We start from the raw sequence: 6,672 nt of genomic DNA, 5'->3' as shown, positions 1-6,672 counted from the left end.
TTTTAACTCTTAACTCGTCTTATCCTTTTATCAACTTTTCTTCCTCATTCTTCTAGCCCCAGATCTCTCCCTGATCTCTTTTTTCAAACACCCACAGTGGGTAGGAACAAGGAACAAGATGGTGGAAACTGGGCCACAAACTCTGTTGGCACATGGGTCCAAGCATTGTTGTGAAGTGTGAGGTTTTATTTTTTTTAAAACAGGTTTCTCATATCACTTTAGCTTTGATTTTTCCAACTATAAACTGAGGTTATGAATTTGTACCATGTAGAGTTGTTAACAGCATCCAACAAGCTTTGACATAAGGGTAATCTTAGTATGCAGAGAAAATTATAACAATTATTATTCTGATTGCTGTTTGATAATATCATTAACAACTAGATCATCCTACCACGTGGTGTCAAGGTTATATTTGACTCTCCCTGTCTTCTAGACTGTTGGATCTCATGGCACACACACATTTTTTCCCTGTGATTCTGAGTCTAGGATAGAATATCCAGCTCATGGTAGATTCTTAGTGATTTCGCAATGACCAAATTCATCTGTGTATGGAAACTCACAAATATTTCAAATTGAACATACAAGGAGACTAAAACTACTAGCTTACCTCAAAGCATGCTACAAGTCCACAGCTGTTTCCAATGATAACAGTTGTGAAAATCCAAGTCAGGGTCATTGTAATTTGAATTAACTCATCAGAGCACATGGCCAAATCACCTTTTTAACCATATAAAAACTATTAATACAAATTTCTGTAGGAATTAAGGCATGTTTTCAAACCACTTAAGTCAGAGATTTTCTTGATGTCTATTTAAAATCGTTTAAATTACATATCCTCTGGATTTGTTTCTCCAAAACCCAGACGAGGCAGCTCTTATTACTTCAACTTGGTTTTTGCTATCTCCTCTCTGGAAGGTTGGAACACACAAAGGTTATGGACTCTACTTTTTCAAGAAAACTCTCTGGTTGATTTATGGATACTTTGAGATGTGGGATAAAATATAATTCTTATATTCCATAAAATGCAGCTGCAAGCATCTACTGCAGCCTCTTCCTCTCACCCCATCAAAGCATGTCCCTAAGCTCTGTACTCCTAATCACAGGCTGCTTGTGAGCTCAGCTACCTCTTCATTTTACTGACTGGTCTGCACACTGTACACTATGATTTTCTCTATCCCACATATACTAATTATATTTCCCTAGGAGCCACTGCTGTAGGCATGCATCATCATTCAAAAGACTGTGAGCTTTGCGCTGGGCATTTCTTGGTGCATCCTCTTCATATTTTAGAAAGAATATCTTTGAAGTTATAAGTCTAGGGCTGGGGTGATATCTCACTGACTAAAAGTGCACACTGCTCTCGTTGAGGACCCAAGATCAGCAACCACTATCCATGCTGGGAGGCTCACGGCCATCTATAACTCCAGTTTGAGGGGGATCTGACACACCCGGCTTCTTTGGGCACCTGCACCCATGCACACACACCTGCACATAGACACACATGCAATTTAAAATAATTAAATGTTAAAAAATAAATAAACCCCACATTAAAAGTTGTGGGACTACTATAAGTGAAGGTTATTTTGACTCATGGAACAGAATAAGAGGACTCTTATCTTGTTCCTGATATATAGGGAGAAAACAAACACACACACACACACTCACACTGCAAACAAAATAAAACAAAACATAACAAAAACCTACTAGTTTCTCCCTGAAAATGTGTTAATTTTCTAGAACAGTGCCAGGTAGGCAATAGTTAGTAGATGAGCCTGGATTTGGATGGGTGAGGAACACAAAGAGCTATTCAGTTGTTATGTTCTTGTTATGAACTGCTTTTCTGACATCTCACGGGTTGAAGGACTGCTACCCAGGCAGTGGTGTTACTGGAGGGTGACTAGATCCTGGTAGTGCTTGCTGTCATGAGTAATCTATTGATGAATTCATGATCACTCTGCTATAACATTATTGGAAAGTAGTGAGACTGGAAGATGCAGCCTTATTGGAGGAAGCTGGTCATGTGGAGGGATGTGTGCTGGAAGTTGTATCCCATCCAAGGACTCTTGCTTCTCTCTGTTTCTTGGTTGGCAGGAGGTGGGCAGCCTCTTCTGATTTTTACCTCTATTACCTTGGTGTTCTGTTCACTGCATCTTCACACTGATGGAGCCAGCTAGCCATCAACTAAAACCAGTGAAAGCGTCAGCCAAAATACACCCTTCATCTTTTAAGTTACTCTTCTCTGGTGTTTTGTCATAACTATAGAAGCCTAAAGTTTTCTACTTCAAGGTCTTCCTTCATATATGCTGGGCTCTCTACCTGCTGTCAGAGAAAGATGACCTGGGCTTCTGTCCCTGCTGTCTAAGAGTATATGATGTTTGCTGAGAATGTCTTCATCTCCAAAATTGAATTCCTGGATAGAGGACATGACCTTTAAACTCTGCAGGTAGCAAGATATTGAAATGAAATTTTCACATATCAGTAGCCTGGAAAGCTAAGATTTTATGTTTTATTCAGTATTCCAAAAAGAGTTGCAGATTGTTTCAAATGTTAAACTTCTGAAACACCAGTGATGAACAGAAGATGATACAGGCACAGTTCTTTTGTCAGATTTCAGTACAAGGGTTGACAGCCTTTAAAATATAACTCTTTGTTTTATGTGCATGTTGTTTTGCCTGCATGTATGTCTGTGCACCACAAGTTTTCCTAATACCCATTGAAGGTAGAAGACAACATCCGATCCTCTAGAATTGGAGTTACAGACTGTTGTGAGCTGCCATGTGGATGCTGGGAATTGAACCTGGGTCCTCTGGAAGATCATCAATACTCCCATCTGCTGAGCCATGCCTTCAGCCCCAGAGAACCTATTAGGTAAAGTGCTGCACAACAAACAGCAGAGGCTTTACAGACCGTGTCACATTCATCACAGTTACCCAACTCTGCGGTCACACTACAAAATAGCCACAGACAATATGCAAATTGATGTGCATTATTGTTTTTCAATAAACATTTACTTCCAAGGCATAGTGCTTGCCCTTGGTCTTTGGGCTATAATTTGTCAATCCCTGCTTTGGGAAGCTGGAAAGAGAACAACTAAGTACACTAATACATGGGAGGAACTAGCTCCAGGTTGGTGCAAAGCTAAGGAAGCCACAGACAAAGTGAGAGGGATGTTTGGATTGACGTAGAAAGAGAAGAAAAAGTATATGGCGATTCATAAGAATGAATAACTTGGAAGAATACAGAGCAGGACCTTGTGAGTAAATCCAGGGTCACTTACCCACCCTCAGTGACCTGGGTGGCTTTTAGACTGTCCATCCCTGCCCTTCTTACTGCATCTACCTGTTGATGAGACATTTGCATGAAGATGGCTAGTCACATAGGTGGTCTTCTCAGAAGCTTGAGAAGAGGAAGAACAAGGTCCGTCACCATTCCTGTGACAGCATTGCAATCCTGAGGAAGGGAAAGGTTTCTCATCGTGCAGCATAATGGGAAAACCAAATCTCCAAGCAATCAGATATTAGTGTTTCCCTCTGAAAACTTGGGCTTCAGAACCAAATGCATGTTCTTGGGATCCTTTTATCTTCCTTACTCTCTCCTGCATACCTAATCTTAGAGTATCAACTGAGGGAGCATGTAGTGTCATAAGCAGGCATGCATTGAGCTACTCTTTCTTGCTGTGTTTGTTCTTTGTTGACACTACCATGGGTTGCTATTTATTCTCCCCACTTGCAAGTGTTACAGTGGAATTCAACAACAAATTTCCTTTTATAATCTACACGATGGCACTAAACTGATGCAAGGACTCTGTTTGCAGTGGTAGGGAGGATGGAGGATGAGGACGCTGGAGGATGAGGATGCTGGAGGATGGTGAAGCAGAGCACGAGGAAAGCACAAGACAGATGGTATAGACTGTTACCCTAAACTATTCACTTGTGGAACAGGTTCATAGCCATGGCTCTTGCCCAGGAAGAATTTATATTCAAATGGAGGGGGAATGCCATTCAAAGAATTCTCACACAGGTAACATTTTTATGTAACAAAAGAATGTATCAATAGCAATCATGATTATGAAAAAGATGCTGTCTGGTGTATGTGAGGATGGCAAGAAAGGAAAGAGCTAACAAAAATGGTATTTAAGTAAAGATAGAGAATATAGTAATATGAAATAGTTCATCCAAGTGAAGTGTATATAAAACTTACATATGACTCTCCCAGGTAGAGGAGATTATAGGCAGGAAGCCCTAGAGATGGACAAGATTGCAGTGTCATCAGGACTGATAGAAGCCAGGGGAGCATGACCCTGATATGAGTGAATGGAAAACCATGTGATGAGCTATGTAAGGAATAGCCTGGCAAAGGGAGAGTGCTGGGGTGGATAAGTGATGGGGGACTGAGGCAGCCATACCAGTGAAAAATGATGCTGGGGCCAGGCCCTGATGTTGGCAGGGTGCAAGTGGGGAAATGGAAAGAGACACATTTCCATACTGAGGCCAATGGGTTTTGTTAAGGGATTGGATGCGCATGTTAACAAAAGAGACAAAAATCAAGAATGACCTCTCTAAGTTGTCTGCATTGAAAACAAGTGGATGGGATATTGCAAATGGGAGAGATCAAGGAGAAACTGTACATGTGCCCATATGCTGTCATTGGACTTCGGAGTGAAGAAAAGAGGGAGGAGAGGGAGAGAGATTGATTGAAAGTAAGATGGTAGAACAAATATTTGTGCTCAGAGAATAACTTTTCATTGAGTAGCTTGTGTAAAATACATGGATGGATGTTGGTGCTGGGTAAGGTAGCTGTTTTCTGAGAAGCTGATCTTGTTTTCTGAGTAACAGCATGACTTCTAGAAGCAGATGGTTGAAGTTCGGCTTTTACCTGCTCTCCACACTCCATCAGGTAGGATAATGACCAGCAGGATGTTCACTGGATTCCTGGAAACAGAACACCCTTGTTATATACATAAGAGAAGTAAGCTGCAGATGTAGTTGAAGGTGACAGCTCATTGCCTTTGATATAAGGAGATCTACTTGGGTGACCTAGGTGAGTTCAAATTGTAAGGAGCCTCAAAAGAAGGAAGAAGGATGGACATGAGGATGCTGGAAGTGTGGACATCTCCACAAAACTGGAAGAGAAGTGACAGTCACACATATTTATCCCAAGAGACTCTAGGCATGATGCTTTGATTTTTTCCGTGCATGGAGACTTCTCTTACTTCTACTACATTCAGTTACATGACAGTAAATTCATGTTATCATAAACTACTAGTGTTACAGTAATGTTGCAGCAATGAGGAACAGATACATCTACCCAGAAGAGTCCTGGGGAAGATGGCTAGCTCCCCTGGGCCTAGGTTTCTAATGTATTAGATGGGGAGGATGTGGATACTTCCCAAAAGGGGACAGTAAGTTGGGTAATGTTTGCAAAACAGGTAGCATGAACCTGGCATGTAACTCACAAGTATATTAGTGCCCTCTCTTAATATGAGAAAATCTGTCCCCTTTTCTCAATGGCATGGGAAGCTACATGTGTTTAGCAATGATTTGTTTGCAATGCATTCTGATTTTTCTAGGTCACCTAGAGAACTGGGTCACCTTCTTCCTCATATTTCTAGTAGCTCCACAGTCCTGAAACCTAAAATAAAGACATTTCCAGTCATTGAGCGATGGTACACCAACATATGGTCACTTCTCTGCCACCTCCTTGTGAGAGTAGAGGTGGGAGTAGCCTGGCTTTCTTCTCTGAGTGAGGTGGCTCCTTTCCTAGGAGGTGAAACAGAATAAAACTCCAAGTGAACATATCTACAATTGTAAATCAGTATTCTTTGAGGCGCGCTGTGGTTCATACTATTCAAATTATCAGCAAATAATGATTATTATAAATTATTAACTGTTTGAGAGTGGGATGATTTGCATATTTTAAAAAAGCATCCCTTTCATATGAAATCTTCAAAGCACCAGCTCTCCTTGTGAGTCTTGAAGGATTATTGGGATGACAGGCTTTTGCCTGCCTCCACAATGCTTATTTGAAGGGAAGGAGCAATTGTCTCAGCTTGTGTTGGGAGTCTAGCTCCCTGTCTTAAAGCTTGCTCTTCTCTGCACATGGATCTGCATGCTCTGATCTGTGGCCTCAGACCTGCCCAGGCACACACACCTTCTGTTCAGGCCTGGAGCAGACAGGAGTGGTGTCTGCTGTGGTCTGCCTCTCTCCTGAAACTGATCTGTTCTGCCCCAGTGATCCTCTCCCCCTTGTGCCCTTTGACCTCAATGTGACCTTAAGGTTCTTTCTTGTCTAACTTTCCAAGACAAGTTTGCTCTGAAGCTGAATTACCAAGGTCGTTTCTGATAAAACTCCCCCATGCAAAGCTCCTGGTCCACTGGGTACTTGTAATGCCAACCCTGGATTAACATTCCTGATAATTGATCTCTTTATGTCCATCCCTTTCTGCCTGAACCTTCTTCCAACAAGCTCAAGTGAGAAGAGAGACAGATTCAGCAAGATGCTGTCCAGAAGGTGACCTTGCCCAAGTAGTTATTTGGGGGAGGGGGGGAGAAGCCAAGCCTACGGTTGATTATATGACAACCTCTCTTTAAAAGGATAGATGTTTGGTTTAATACTTGACTTGTAATAAAAAGTTGAAGGTCACAGCTCACAGTTTTACGCCTAAAAAGGAAC

Source organism: Mus caroli, chromosome 2, assembly GCF_900094665.2.
Source record: "Mus caroli chromosome 2, CAROLI_EIJ_v1.1, whole genome shotgun sequence".
NCBI classification, from domain to species: Eukaryota; Metazoa; Chordata; class Mammalia; order Rodentia; family Muridae; genus Mus; species Mus caroli.
The sequence above is the reverse complement of the archived record's forward strand: the minus strand, read 5'-3'. Positions refer to the sequence as shown.